A 16,045-nucleotide genomic window follows, 5' to 3' on the forward strand; every position below is an offset into this window, starting at 1 on the left:
TCTCAGAGATACACGCTAAGAATGTTATAGTGGGTTTTTATTCTAAACATAATTGGAAGTATACCTTTGACACGGAGCCATGGAGGAAGTCTCATTTTGTGTTAACTAAGCTTTATTTTCTGAGCCTGTTTATTTGCATTCCTGGGAGCTAACTCCTCTTAATTTGCAGGTTATTAAATCGATTGCAATTTATCATGTAGAGCCCATTCTTAGTTTAATGATTCCTCCAGGAAACATGCTTGATGAACCATAATTATTTTTCCAAAAAGCTGAAAGAATGATCAAACTTTAACTATTCCGTTCATGTTTGTGGCAAAGTGGAGAACTTTCCAAAGCATTATAGATTTCTTAAAAATAATAAATAAATTATGCTTACATGAGTTTTTAAACTCTGCTTCTGAATGAACTTCAAAGAAGATACTAGATGAACTGCACAAAAGCACGATCGTGATTTTATCATGCAGGGATCACACAGTGTGATCCCCACAGAGGACACTCCCCGGGCAATGCCACGTCACAAGGTGTGCAAACCAGCAGAGTGTGCACTAAAAGCAGCATAAAAAGCAAGCATGCTGAATATAATTTGCAAGAGAAAAAAAAGAAGAAGAAATTGATGAACACACCCACTGGTTGGGGGTACATTCTCATATCACCAAACCTCTGTGGAGTCAAGATGATCACAGCATTCAGAACTTGGGACAAAGAGACAGAAGAAATATACTGCTCACAAAAATTAGAGGATATTTCAAAATGAATATGAAGCTATAATATATCCCCTAATTTTTGTGAGCAATAAATATTACTATAGGGCTTTTTGGGAAATAATGTATTTGATGCAAAGAAACAGGACAGGGGAAGAGATTACACCAGCAGCCCATGCCTCAGTGCACACCAGCTATAACACTCTGTACTTTTAAAAAGCTATAATATTTTATGAAACAGGTTGGTAGTCCCATGAGCTCAGTATCTTTTTTTTTTAATTAAGTGAGAGGTGAGGAAGCAGAGAGACAGGCTACCCCACATGTGCCCTGACTGGAATCCACCTGGCAAGCCCCTTATGCGTTGATGCTCTGCCCATCTGGGGCAGCTGCTCCATTGCTCTGCAACCACACTATTTCAGCACCTGAGGCAAGGCCATGGAGCCATCCTCAGTGCCTGGGGCTAACTTGCTCAACTCAGATCCCTGGCTGCGGAAGGAGAAGAGAGAGACAGAGAGTGGGGGGAAGGGTGGAGAAGCAGGTGGTCACTTCTGTGTGTCCTAACCGGGAATCAAACCTAGGACTTCTACATGCTAGGCCGATGCTCTACTGCTGAGCCAATGGGCCAGGGCTGAGCTCAATATCATTAACAATGTTTTTACGTATGAAATAATGAAGTCCAGTATCTATAGGAGTCACTTAGTAATTAGCAGCTGTCAGGCTGTCTCTCACACTCATCATAAATATAAAGTCATAAATGCATCCTATCTATGTGTATAATCATACATATATCCTATATATATGCACACTGCTTGGCTAGGCTACATGATGCCCAGGCAGCTGGTAAATATTATTTGTGGGTGTGTCTGTGAGGGTGTTTCTGGCAGAGATAGTAGCTGACCCAGTAGACTGAGTAAAGATCTGCCCTGTCACCGATGTGGGGGCACCGCCCAGTCTATGGGGGGCCTGAGTGGAAATAAAGGTGGAGGAATGGTGAATTCTTTCTCTCATCTGGAGCTGGTAGGCCCATCTTTTCCTGGCTGTGGACACCTGAGCTTCTGGCCCTTGGGTGTTTGGACACAGGGCCAACAGCAGCAGCTCCCAGGGTTGCAAGTGTTAGGCTCAGGCTGAATTACACCCCTGCCTTTTCTGGTTCTCCAGGTCTGAGGAGGCAGGTGTGAGACTTCTTGGCCTTCATAACCATGCGAGCCTCTTCATATAATAAAACTTCTCTTATATCTGTGTTCTTCTCCATGGACATCCTATGGGCTCTGTGGAGGACCTGACTAATTCTACATATACATATGTCTCCATCCATCCTTTCGCAACTATGTAATAGAAAAACAACAATACTAACCCTTCAAGTGTGACCCTGTGCCTATCTGACACAGATGCTCCTGAAGGAACCTCCCCACTTCGTGGACAGCGGCAGCTTGGTGGGAGCCTGTGCTGAGCAGCCATCCAGTACGACTCCAAGCTCTCTGAACGACTGAGAGACCAGACACGTGCTCCAGCTGTCTCTCAAGGAGGCCGTTAGGAACCAGGTCGGGGACCTTCCGATATAGAGAGTTGTCACCTCTGTTTTCCAGAGTCACAGTTTGAACTTCGGAGTTAGCCAGCCTCCCAAATCCCACTGGATATTTGAGATGTTTTTCTCATCTCCAGAACAGACACAGTAATTCCTGTCTCCAAAGGTTGTGAGCGGATTAAACTGAGATAACTGTACGAAAGGCCCAGCACATAATTGGGTCAGGATAGTCTCTGACTCTGCAGTGGCTTAAAAAAAATGAAGACAAGAAAGAGAAAAGAATAGAGAAGGAAGAGGAGGAAAGGAGGCTTAGGGATCTGAGGAGAAGGAGGAGAAGGGAGGAGAAGAGGAAAAGGGGGAGGGAGCAGAAAAGAAATGCTGGGGAGTCATTGTTCTAGAAGCTTCCCTACTGGACGCACCTAGTGATGGATACCTGCTGGAAACCATTGTGGTTGCTGCAGCCCACAGGAGGCGCCATTGCACCTGAGGACCAGACATGTTTGGGGTCTACCAGTTGGGGTGACAGCTGATAGATCTGGTGCTGTTGGGAGCAGCAGAAAGAGATTCGAACCAAGGGTATGTTGGATCCAAATCTCCGTCTCCTTCAATCCTAAAGTGAGAGTCCCTTGACATCTGGAAACATGTAGTCCTTATTGATTTCAATGCATCACTGAATGAGAAAAGACAGTAATAATTTCCACCAGGAAGCCTGGTGAAAATGACGGCCCCAAAACTCACAGTGTTTTCACGAGCCAATTACAGAGGCTCCAGCAGCCTCCTGGTCCTCAGAAGTCCAGGGCAAATGGGCTGTAATTAGAAGGCAGAGTTGTTGGAGTGGGCCTGAGGCAGACTCACAGACTTCGTTATTTTGAAGGGAATGAAAAATAAATTGGCCAAATCAACACACAAGCTTTTCATTTGGTAACTGAAACTGTTATGTATAAACTCTGATAGGAAAAACACCAAAATCAATACCGTGCCTGCTTTTCACAAACAGTAGTTCTGGAAATCATATTTGAAACTTTGAAGTAATGACTTTTATAGCGCAGTCACGAATCGTCACATCGGTTGTGGTTTATCAAGTATAGAAGCCAGATGATCAATGGATAATCAATTGCCAAGTTCTCTCTAACCACAGAGAGACAGCTGTGGAGAGTGTCACATTCACCTGTGCCGCCATATCTCTCCCCACTCCCAGCTCCGGCTCTGTCCCCATGCGGAGAACCACCGTATCTCCCTGCTGATGGGTTGCTCATACTCCATTTTCTTCCCCTGACCCATGCTATACACTTTCCTAAAACAGAACTTTAATTGCCCTGGTTGGTTTGCTCAGTAGTAGAGCATCAATCTGGTGTGTGGATGTCTTGGGTTTGATTCCTGGTCACATGACACAAGAAAAGTGACCATCTACTTCTCTCCCCTCCCCCTTTTCTCTCTCTCTCTATCTCTCTCTCTCTCTTCCCCTCTGGCAGCTATGGCTCAATTGGTTTGAGTTCATTGGCCCTGGGCACTAAGGATGGCTTCCTGAGCCTCCTTCTCAGGCACTAAAAATAGCTCAGTTGCAAGCATGGCCCTAGATGAGCAGAGCATCAGCCCCAGACAGGACTTGCTTAGTAGATCCTAGCCAGGGTTCATGTGGGAGTCTGTCTATCTCCCCTCCTTTCACTTGGAAAAAAAAGAAAAAATTAAAAATAAATAACAGAGCTTTAAACATGTCTTTCCCCTGGCCGATCAGAAACCTTTTTTTTTTTATAGAACCTGCCTAGACTCCTTGTCCTGACCTTTAAGGTTCTTCCAGACTGGTTCTGGAATTTCCACCAGGCAAATTCTGCTCTAGAGCTCCGTCTCCCAGTGACATTCTCGAGACTGGACTGCTAGCTGTTTCCCAGTGAAAGGGGCCTCCTGGTCAGCCAGGGTAGATGCCACAGAAGTGTGTGGTCATGAGACAGCTCCCACTGGTTAGGGACTTGCTCTGCGTCAGGCGCTGGGAGCTCTGCGTGCCTTATGTGATTTAGTCCTCACAAGCCTACAGAGTTGTCTTAATAGGTAGGAAAGCCAGCCAAGTCTTAAAATGGTAAGGTTTGTTTCCAAGGTTACACACCTGGTGAGGATCAGGGCAGAGATTGGAACGCTGGTGAGTCAGCCTCAGGTTCTGAGCTCTTAAAGCAGAGGGAGGCCAGGCCCCTTTCCTGTGGTCTCAGGAGATATTCGCATATTCACTCACATCTCTGAGATGTCCTATCATGAAAAACTCTATGGGGTTTGTTTAAACCAACCAGACCTACTTTACTATGGGAAATGCATTTCACAAAATGCCTCTTAACAGCCCCATTAAACTAGTTTTCCAATCGCCCTTTTGGAGAAATGTTGAACTAAGTGATTTCTAACGCTTTTTCTCACTCAGACATTTTTTTCTCCAGGACCTGCTTTCTCATTCTCTGCTCAATGACTTCCACTTCATTTAAACAGATTGGTTACAAGTCCCTAAATATGCTTTAGGTCCAACCTCATTCCTAGTCCCAAGAACTCCCTCCTCTTCACTCTTCCCTGAACCTGTGACACCCTTGACACCCCTTAAATCCTGTCCTCTCTCGGAAACCTTTTTCTGACTGCCCGCAAGTAGATTGGGTTGAGTGTCCCCAGTTTTTCTGGGCTGAGTGGGACTTAAGGGTTCTCACACAGAGAAGAGATGCTGTTTAATTAACACATTAAGGATTGGCTGCCTGACCTGTGGTGGCGCAGTGGATAAAGCATCAACCTTGAACACTAAGGTCACCGGTTAGAAACCTGGGCTTGCCTGGTCAAGGCATGTATGGAGTTGATGCTTCCTGCTCCTCCCCCTTCTCTCTCTCTCTCTCTCTCTCTCTCTCTCTCTCTCTCTCTCTCTCAAATGAATAAGTAGAGTCTTTAAAAATTATTTTTAAATAATTTGCTTTTGCCATCAGTCCTAGTCCCTCCTCTCTTCCTGTGAGCAGATCTTGTCTAAACACCAAGAGCTGTAATTCAAAGTGCAGAGTCCCCACAAACACCTCACCTTGGACAACCAGCAATATTGCCACCTGTCTGTCTCTTTCTTACTCGGCGCTAAAAGCTTCCCCATGACAGAGACCAGACGGTTCTCTGCTCCTGACCCACTCACACAGTGTAAACATTGGTTCAAAACCCAGTTAGAGTCTGGCTCTTCCACTTTTCACCCATATTCTCAAACAAATTGTTTAGCCTCCCTAGGACTCAGGTTCATCGCCTATGAAGTGAGTGGAGATCGTAATGTTAGCTACGTGGTTGGATGTGTGTAAAAATGAAATGAGTTCCTATGGAGAAAGGAGGATGCAGAGTAGCTGAAACTGTTCAGTGCTCTAAAATGTTGGGTGCATTGTTGCTATACGTGTGATTTGGGTATGTCACAGAGAGGGGAACAAGGCGAGACTGGGCTCAGGGAGAACAGTGAAGGACGAGGAGACTCTGAAAAGAAGCGTGGCCATCCTTAAGGTCAAAGTCATGGATTGGTGAAGTCGCGGAGGTCTGAATGACTGAGTAGGAATTGACTTATTATTTTAAAATGTAAATGATGAAATAGCATATCTGAACATGAAGTCACTGTGCTAGATTTACTTGGTGTAAAATAAATGTGCTCTTGTTCACCTTCCAAACCGGTGAGGATTATAAGAAGTTAATTATGATATTGGCAAACTAACTAACTAAATAAATAAATAAACAAGCAGATCTGATTTGGCGGTTGCTGTTGGGGGTGGCAGAGTTTGGCGGTGCCCTTGGGATGAATAATTTCATTTCTAGGCATCCCTTTGGGGAAATAATGTAAAATGCAACACTTATAAGAATAAAAATTGAAAATACATATTTCCAACCAAGAGGGAATGGATAAGGACTCAATGTTGATATTTCAATATAATCTAATGTTTTGAAGACGTTTAAGGTTACAATATCACTGTGTGTCCTCAACAGGATTGCCAGATGGAAGACAGGCTTATCAGTTGCATTTGAATTTCAAATAATGAAAAATTTGTGTAGTATATGCATGCCCCAAATATTGTATAGGACATACTTAAACTGTGTTTTTTATTTTATATTCAAATGGATCTGGGTGTTTTATATTTTTATTTGCTAATTCTGACAGCCCTAGATGTAAAAGGACCTACAAAAGTATAGTTTATAATATTTAGCAATAAAAGATAAATATATATATATATTAAAAACTGTCAGGCAGAGTGATGGAAGGTATGCTTCTAACAGACTGTAAGAAAATACCTGACCATGAAATCGGTGGTCGTTAATTGTGGGGTTGGATCGCAGATTTGTTTGTTTTCAGTGTATTTTTTTTTATCATTGCATTTTTCTACACAGTACATGAGTTATTTATAGAAGCAGAAAAATGCATGTATACATATCTATTTTTGTGTTTATGTATAAGTTTACCTCTTGCAACATTGGCAGTGGCTCATGAGTGATGGAAGGTGGGGTACCCACAGATTTCCAAATTACTACCCGACACAATGAGTCCTCAAGTTGCTCCTATGAAGTAAAGCCAGGACTGTGACTCCTTTCTCGGTGTATTTATCACAGCACCTGTAGATTCTTCTCCATGACCCATCGTCACACGTCTTCTCCATCACCACTGTCACCCATCACAACGCCTTCCCTGTATCCCAGCGTAAAATGCCTGTCTTCCACCATCACACTTAGCAGGGCTTCTGTGTGTGTTTGGGAAAAACAGAGAAAGCAAACAAGAGAGAAATGAGGTCAGGGGTATTAGATGGCATTTCTCTTTAGGCTTGGCTGAATCTGCATCCAGGTCCCAGTTGCACAACATCATGGCTTCCTGGGATCACGCTGGCCAAGCCAGAGTAGAAATACACAATATCAGCACCATAAAAAGGGATATAAAGAAAAACAAGCATCTGTAAAAAGATATGTTTGTACAGAAACTTTAGTGGACCCGGGAGTCTGGAAAGATCTCTGAAAACAACAAAACAGGATGAAAGTTTCCAAAACATCTCTGAGTGTCTACATTTCTTTCCCAAGTGGACTTCAGTGTCTTGCCTCTATAGGTGTATGTGGCCCATGCAGAGGATGATGGCTGGGACCAGACTGTCTTGCTTAAAACAGACTTACTTTTCATCCCACTGTGTTTTTCATGAATTCGTGCTCTTATGTAGAAATAAACATCTCCCAGACACACAGCAGACAGATCCAACACTGTCGGTTCAGGCCTGGTTCTGAGAAGAAGTTGGGGAAGCCTGTGGAAGAGCAGGCGTGACCTGGAGGGTCCCAGCATTCCTCCCCCCACACCTGCTTCTCTGTGAGCTTCCTTCTCTCTGTTGTCTACGCTCTGGCTCTGTGCCGTCCTGAAGATGAGACAGCGTGACCCCCTGAAGGGGTAAAGAAGCACATGGCAGTAGTTCCTGTCCCTGCCCCTTCTCCCCAGACTCACCTGCCCCCATCCGCCCACCTTTCCTCCCCTCCACTTTACTCTTCCTCATTCTGCCCTATTTCTTAAAGCTGAGTTTTTGTTTCACTTCATCTTTGGTGCATTGCCGCTTTTTCTCTCATTTTGAGAAACAGCCTACTAGCGTTTGTCTGTGAGGACCAGTTATTCTAACTCACCCTGGCAGCCCCACTGAGAACCAAGCAAGACTTTCTTTAAGCTTCTAAATGCTAATGGGTATAAAAGTCATTCTTCGCACCAGAAACAAGAGGCAGTGTCTTCTGAAAGGTTACTGAGAGTACGCTAACAATGCCATGGTCCCTGTTGCTCTCAAATGCTCTGTTTGGAATTTATAAATGACAAACAAGCAAAATGCAAATTTACTGACTCTCCACAGGGTTTGGACAGCTGCGTGGGGTTCGTGTATTGAATCAACATGCTGACAGGGCCAAAGTGAGTGCAGAACTTGAAAGGACACGTGATCATTCAAATGTGCTTCATGTGAGATGTCTAGTCTTCTCAAGTCTAGATGCCCCTTGCGTCCATTTTGAGACAGGAGAACGTCAGAACTGATTTTGAGTACTACGCTCAAACTTGTTTACCCCCTCCCCAAGAATAATACTTTGAAATATCATTTCAATTATGGGGTCAAGGTTCATATTTTAATATTCTGTGTAATGGTGTGTCGTAACTTCTTCCTCCTTCCCTCTGCACATGTTCTGCTCTTCTAAGTGTCTCCCGCACTGATTGTTTCCACTCACTCCCAAGTCTTAGACTCACATGTCCTCCAGGCTGCTTCCACCTCCATCTCTCAGGATCTGGACTCTGATTTTCTGGTAATAGTAAAAAAAAAAAAAAGGTTTATTGTGAAGATCTCAAACAGCACCTAAGGGACTAAACTGAAAAGTAGAAATGTCACCTCCTAACTCCTATCCCTACACCTCAGAGATAAAAGTGGGTACAATTTCATGCATTCCTTTTTGAAAAATGTTTATGCAATTAAAAGCAATTAGAAATGCAGAACTTCTTTGGGCAGTTATGACAACGTGGAGCTCGCGCCCATCAGCACACATCCATCTCCCTTCCTTCTCCCCAACAGCAGGAGCAGCAGAGCAGGCCGTGTGGCCCACCGATGAGGGACACTCCATCACAGACAGCGGTGAACCTCTATACATGTAGATTTGCATATCTGGGGGGCATGCCCACACTGCAAATTTATAAACATGGAATCACTGGATCAAAAGAACATATGCCTACTTTATTTTTGAAAATTATTGCCAAAGTATGTTTCAAAGTAGTTTGCATTTCTCACTTATCATGACATATATCTCCTATGTCATTAATGAGAAACTCTCCATTGTTGGTAGCGGAATGAACCTGTCTCACCTTGTGCCACATCAGAGGCGAGGTCCTAAGTTTGCTCTTAAGTAAGCGTCCCTGCCAAAACCTGCTTCTCTTTCATTGCATTTGCACACTCCGTAGTGTTTACTGTGATGGAACTGACCATCTGAAACCGAAACTCTACATATTTATTTTGGAAAATAGCATGAAAGTGTTTTTATCAAAAGGCCAAATTTAATGAATTTATGAATGTTTGTAGGAGATGTAGAGTGTGACTGTTTTTATTTCAGGGGCGGAGGACATAGGAAGGGGAACAGTCAGTTTTATCTGAGATGAATTAAGTGCATACAATGTGAGACAGGGTAGAAGCATGCCTCCTGGCTGCCATGCTGCTCTAACAGCCCTTCTAAGCTAGCACTCAACTCACCCAAGGTAGGCGGGAGTTCAGAGGACTCTTGGTAAAAATTGACCGGTCAAAGGACAATGAAGTCCTAGACAGACTGGTCTGTGGGAGAGCTCAGCAGAGCGGCTAGGACCCTGCCTCACCCTCACTCCATGCAAGGTTTGAGCACCCTCAGCACCGCTGAGATTAGGACCAGGTCCCTCTCTGTGGTGGGAGTTGTTTTGTGCACTGGGGGGCATCCGGCAACATCCCTGGCCTCCGTGCACCAGCTGCTGGGAGCACCCCCACCCAGCAGCCACCACAGTGACAAAGGTCTGGATTCAGGTGCTGCAGGTGGACACGCTGCCCCGCTGGGAAGGGCAACAGCCCACCCAGGCTCTGCAGAGCTTATAACTATAAGCCACAGATCAGCAGATACTTGGGGAAACTTCTGTGTCAGAGGCAATGAGCAATGTGAGTGAGCTGGGAGTGGGCAGCGGATGGAAGAAACACCAGCAACATAAGGAGCAGGAGAAAGTGCCAACCATGAGCTGATGAGCGTGTTTAGAGAAACCAGGCTAGATTTAGCATCTGTGAAATAAATACAGGCTCCCACTTAAATAATAAAATAATAAGAAGGACCTCTCAGTTATCATGAGGTTTGACATAACATGTAATAAAAGGACCTAAAGATGAAGTTCAGGATTGTTTTAGAACATCAAACAAAAGAGTGAATAAGTACAAACTGGATGGAGAAGGGTAAGATTTGGGGGGCTGATGAAGAGGTCAAAATTCAGAGAAAAGGGAGTAGGAGAAATTATCAATAATAATAATACTGATAATATGAGCAATGCCCTGCATGCACTGCTTGAACGTCAGCAGAATCCGGGGTAGATAGGAAATTTCTCTTCTATTCAATAAGCTTACAGTATTTGGTTATTAGTTTATCTCATGAAGCTCAAATTTATTTTACAAAATTCTTAGCAAAGCCGGGGTCTTTGGGATGCTGATGAACTGTGATATGTGATTTTGGACCTCCATCTCGGTATTACTGAATCAGAATTGCTAGTAATTTGCCCCTAAATCAGCATTTTTATAAAAAGCTCGTCAGAATAGCCTCAGACTCTTTGTGGCTAAGGCAAATAGATAATAAGGGAATCCTCTCCTTAAAATTTTGACTGAAAATATATTTAATTAACATTTCTAATAAGCCCAGCTATTCGTCCAGTCTGATAGCAAAAAATACACATCATCACAAATACATGTCTCAAAAATGTAGCTCAAAGCCACCCTGCCTTAGAAAAGCTCTGCTGACTAAACTTTACCAAATTGAGGGAGGATCCAAAAGAAAGAGTGGCAAAGAAAATCTTCCAAGTAATGTCGGGGCAGCCTCCACGGTGCAGGAGACTGGAGAGCAGCCCACCCACAAGGAGCAGGAGGCTGAGGGGATGTCAGCTCCGTACCTTCCGGGGGGAGGACCTAACAGGTAATTTTATGTGCTTGCCCTTGTTGGAAAAAACTGTGCAATTCTATAGGAGAGAGCTGAGGAAAACACATGATAGCATTCTGTACAAAAGGAAACAAATGAAAACCATTATTTTCCGGAGAACAAGCAAGGAGCTGTTCTGGACCTGAAGGAGTTTTCATTGTATGCCTTGGCTGTGAGCAGTGTTTAAATGTCATAATGAAATTGTGGGTTTCTTCTTTTTTCAAAAATCTGTGATTAGATGACATTAGGAGTGACAGGGGTAAAAGAAGATGAGTCAGCGGTTTCTAAGTGAGCCACAGCCTCCTCTTTCATAATAGAAAATATGAAAGAAAGAAATAAAGATCTTTTCATGTACAAGTAATATTTAGGAATATGAGTAACTGTCAAATATGTAGAATATCCAGGAGTTAAAAGCGTATGATCTGGGATTAGAATCCAGGAATCTGGGGGTGGTGAGGGGTAGATAGGAAATTTCTCTTCTATTCAATAAGCTTACAGTATTTGGTTATTAGTTTATCTCATGAAGCTCAAATTTATTTTGCAAAATTCTTAGCAATGCTAGGGTCTTTGGGATGCTAATGAACTGTGATATGTGATTTTGGACCTCCATCTCAGTATTACTGAATCAGAATTGCTAGTAATTTGCCCCTAAATCAGAATTTTTATAAAAAGCTCCTCAGTTGATGCTTATACAAATTAATATGTGGAAATCACTATGTGTGATATTCCGGTAATAAAGTCTCAGGATGTGATCTATAAAAAATATTGAAATAATTGTATGGTCCAGTATGTGTGAAATATATATATATATATATATATATATATATATATATATATATATATATATATATATATATAGTTGTTTGTCATCATTGGACTATATGTCCTTATATATCTCATCTAGCTGTCCATTGTCATTGCAGTAATGACAGGAGGCCACATGCTAAGGTTCACATTGTCATCATATTTTACCTGACAGGTATTTTGTTACACTCTATGCTCAGGACAGCACATAAGCCTTCAATCCAACAGCCTGTGTAGTTGTATCAGAAACATAAATACTGCCTCAGGGACTTTTGACCAATCTGTCTTTACAAACAAGGGGCTCATTAAAGCTATAGACTTCTATTCCCTGCATGCTCACTTCTTGGCTCCTATCCAACAGTCTTTGTTTCTCACAATAAACAAAAGAACAAAAGCACCTGTGCAAAGGTGATTTGCTGTCCAGGTGATGTCCTGGTAAAGGAGGAAAGGTTGTAGGAGGGTGAACCACGCCAACCACCCTCCCTGGCCTATGACTTTGGGGAGCCAGGGCTGGTCCTATGTCAGTTTCTCCCAGAATGATCTACACAATGACTATTCAAATCTTAGCTGGGTTTTTATTTGTATACATAGACAACTTTACTTTTAAAATTTATCTGAGCCTGACCTGTAGTGGCGCAGTAAATAAAGCGTCGACCTAGAACACTGAGGTCGCCAGTTCAAAACCCTGCACTTGCCTGGTCAAGGCACATATGGGAATTAATGCTTCCTGCTCCTCCCCCCTTTCTCTCTCTCTCTCTCTCTCTCTCTCTCTCTCTCTGTCACTGTCTCTTCTTTCTAAAAATTGAATAAAAAAAATTTAAAAATAAATAAATAAATAAAATTTATCTGAGAAAGAACAGGCCTGAGAATAGATAAAATAATTTGACAAAGGAAAATAGAGTGGAAGAGATTATGATGATTAGTGTTAGGGAAAGGGGAAGTAGGGTAGGAAGGAGGTTGGCAAGGTTATAAAAGGGCAACAGATCCTTGGGGTGTTGGACTGTTCAACATCTTGACTGTCACCATGGAGACACAAACCACAGAGGTGATGAGATTGTGAAGAATTAGAGCCCACACACACGTGCAAATGAATACAAGTAAAACTGAGGAAACATGAATAGAAGGGGTGTAAAGTATCAGTGTCAGCACACAGTTGTGACATTACACTGTAGGTTTGCAAAATATCGCCTCTGTGGGGAACACACAAAAAGTACAGAGATCTGTATGTTATTTCCTACAACTGCATGTAAAACTGCAATCATCACAATAAAAATTTCAGCCAAAAATCAGTGTGTTCAAAAGTGATGATAAGAGATGAAGCATAAGTATAAACTTTAATACAAGTGTCTGAACTTGTAACCTATCGGTGGACGTGGAAGACGTTTTACATGCTTCTCAACAAAACCATTAAACAATTTTAAGTACAACAAGACGTACACATAGACACACAAACTAAAAATAATTATGAAAATATCTTATGCAGTAACTTCACTAAAGTTCACAACACGCACGAAGTGGTCATCTAGCCTGGCAGAACATTTGTTAAAACACCAGACATGGCTCCAAATATCACCTCATTGGGCCTCCGTTCCTCATCTATAAAGCAAGGACTTGGGTCTGAAGCAGCACTGTCCAGTGTAGTGTGGACCACAAACCTGAGTTGTAAGTGTACATTTTAAATTTTCTAGTGGTCACCTTGAAAGAAGTAAAAGGAAACAGGTGGCATGAGTTTCATTATATATTTTATTAATCCAGTATATCCAAAATATTATCGCTTTCAATATGGAATCATGTAAAATATCAGTATTTTCCAGGTTTTGTCCTAAGCCTTCAAAATCCCTTTCTTCCATTTAAACCACATACAGTTTGGACCAGCCGCATGTCAAATGTATGAGCCACGTGAGGCTTGTGGCCCACCATATGATCTAGGAGACTCCCTTCCTCAGTATAAAATTTTAAACTTCCAAAATATATATATAAACACGAAACATCGAGGTGCCATAGTGACCCCTTCCCACCTCCACCTCACACTCACATCTCAGCTGCAGGCTTTATATTTAAGGCAATCAATAAATCAGAGGTTCTATTGAAGACTGTGGTACCACCTGGTGTTGGACATGGTGTTTTTGACAATTTGTGGGCATCATGTGCCTGTTGTGATTGAAGTCATTTGAGAGTGGGCTTAGAAAAACAGGGGTGGGTCAAAAATGGGTCAGAGCTGGTGACAGGAGCACCTGAGTCTCCTGTGATCCAGGCTTTGTCTCCTGACTCTGCCCCCTCCCTAGAACCAACAACAGCAGGGGGGCCTCCAATGGGCTGCTGCCTCCTGAGTTGGCAGCGACTGCTGCTGCCTGGAGTTCTGCCCATGGCTCTCTAGCTGCAGTGGGGAGGCTTCCAGCATCAGAGAATGGAGAGCACACAGCCTCCTGTTTTCTCTGGAGTCCCTGCACCGACTGGAAGGATCACTAGACACCAGCATGTCTCCGGTAAATGCTATCAGTCTCCTAACAAAGCCCAACTCAGGGCAGTATTCAGCGTCCTTGATTCTGACTCTGATGGTGACATGCTTTTGTGAGACAACAACTGGGGTTACCTTCGTGCATCTCCCTGTCTCCCTGCGCAAATGCTGACATGTCATAATCACAGCATCACCGACACCCACTGCATAACACCTCACGGCAACCCCATGGGTTACATAGCATTGTTTTCACATCGCATAAAACAAACATGAGATGTTCAGAAGTTACAAGACCCTTCTGAGCTCCTCCAGTTAGAAAAGAGTGGAGGCAGAATTCAGCATCTGAGCTGTCTGGTGACAAATTTCAAAACATCATAGGAGAGCTCTCCAAGGCCTGTAGAAATAGGAAGTTGGTGGCAACAGAGAAATGGGACCCCAAGGATGCCCTCGCTGAGCTGACAAGTCCACAAGGGCATGGTCTCAGTCCCTGCCTATGATGTCACCTTGCCAAGAGTCTCACTCCCAGGTTTGAAGGAAGCCTCCTCTTCTACCTGCGCAGTGTGACGAGAGACCTCCTCCTCTACAGCAAGTCCACTTCTGGGAATATACCCGAAGAGACCAGAAACACAATTCAAAAGAATATGTGCACCCCCATGTTTATTGCAGCGTTGTTTACAATAGCCAAGATTTGGAAACAGACCAAGTGCCCATCAGTAGATGAGAAGATAAAAATGCTGTGGTACTTTTACATAATGGAATACTACACAGCCATAAAAAGAAGGAAATCTTACCTTTTATGACAGCATGGATGGACCTGGAGAGCATTATGCTAAGTGAAGTATGCCAGGCAGAGAAAGACAAGTAGGAGATCGAAACTTTGTCTTCATAAGACACAAGGGACTGATAGACATTGAGCAAGTTTGGACTCACTAACTAAAATCTTAAAATCCTCAAGGGGCCAGGATAGATTAAGAGAAAACTATGTTACAATATGTTATTGTACAATTATTATTTGTCAATTTATAATTGAAAAATCCTGTGTTATCATTTTAAAATAAACATTAGCTCTTTACATTTTCAGCGCAAAATTTACCCTCTTTATGACCACAACAAAAAGTCACTGTGTGATAGACATCTTCTGGAAACAACCAACGTCTAACGAAAGGTCTCACAAATGTCTGCCTATGTCTGTAAGGTGTTGCTACTTGTGTCTTAACTCAAAGTTCCATTGCTCTCTCCCAGAGAGATCTGTTGTAAACTCTTTATACAAATGCCAAGCGTGGCACGTTCATGTACTGCTATACGAGGCATTTCTTGGTGACTTGGCACGCTTCCACAGAACTGTCTCCGGAATGATTGTCAAATTGCGTTGGGTCACTGGTCTGAGAAGGCGGTGTGAGACAGGAAAGGAACACATATTTGAAGTCAGACAGGTGCTTGCGGGCATCCCAGCTCTGCCTTTGGCCGCACGGCTCATTTCTGTTTCCCTGTTAGGTAAGGAGAGAGTCTCTCTTGCTCAGACTGTTGCGGTAGCCTTCTAACTGATCACCGGCACCCACGTTGCTGCTCACCCCTATGGTCTACACCAGCTCAAGCGCTGTTTTTCTGAACCTGAAACAAGGTCATGCAAATGACCCGCAGACCTAAACCCTGGTTGCCTTCTCATTAAACCTCCATTGATAAAATTCAGAGCCCCTCCATTGCTTCTGTCCCCCCAGAGCCCTCTGACCTCACCTACTTCCCCCCTTCTTCTTCCATCCACCAAAGGGAGCACTTGGAAGTTCCTCAGACACAACGAATTCATTCAAACCCCAGCCCTTAAACTTGGCCTTCATTCTGCCTGAAACAGCCTTGTCAATGTTCCCCCTGACCCCCACCTCTGCTTCACCCTTCCGTCTCTGC

The 16,045-nt window shown here is 43.3% G+C and overlaps 1 protein-coding gene across 4 annotated transcripts in view; it reads left to right on the plus strand.

The window, feature by feature from the left end:
• Window positions 1–16,045, plus strand: part of GRIK1 (glutamate ionotropic receptor kainate type subunit 1) — a 323,076-nt gene that overhangs the window by 63,667 nt on the left and 243,364 nt on the right. The window lies entirely within an intron of this gene.

This window comes from Saccopteryx leptura, chromosome 2, assembly GCF_036850995.1.
Source record: "Saccopteryx leptura isolate mSacLep1 chromosome 2, mSacLep1_pri_phased_curated, whole genome shotgun sequence".
In the NCBI taxonomy this organism is placed as follows: Eukaryota; Metazoa; Chordata; class Mammalia; order Chiroptera; family Emballonuridae; genus Saccopteryx; species Saccopteryx leptura.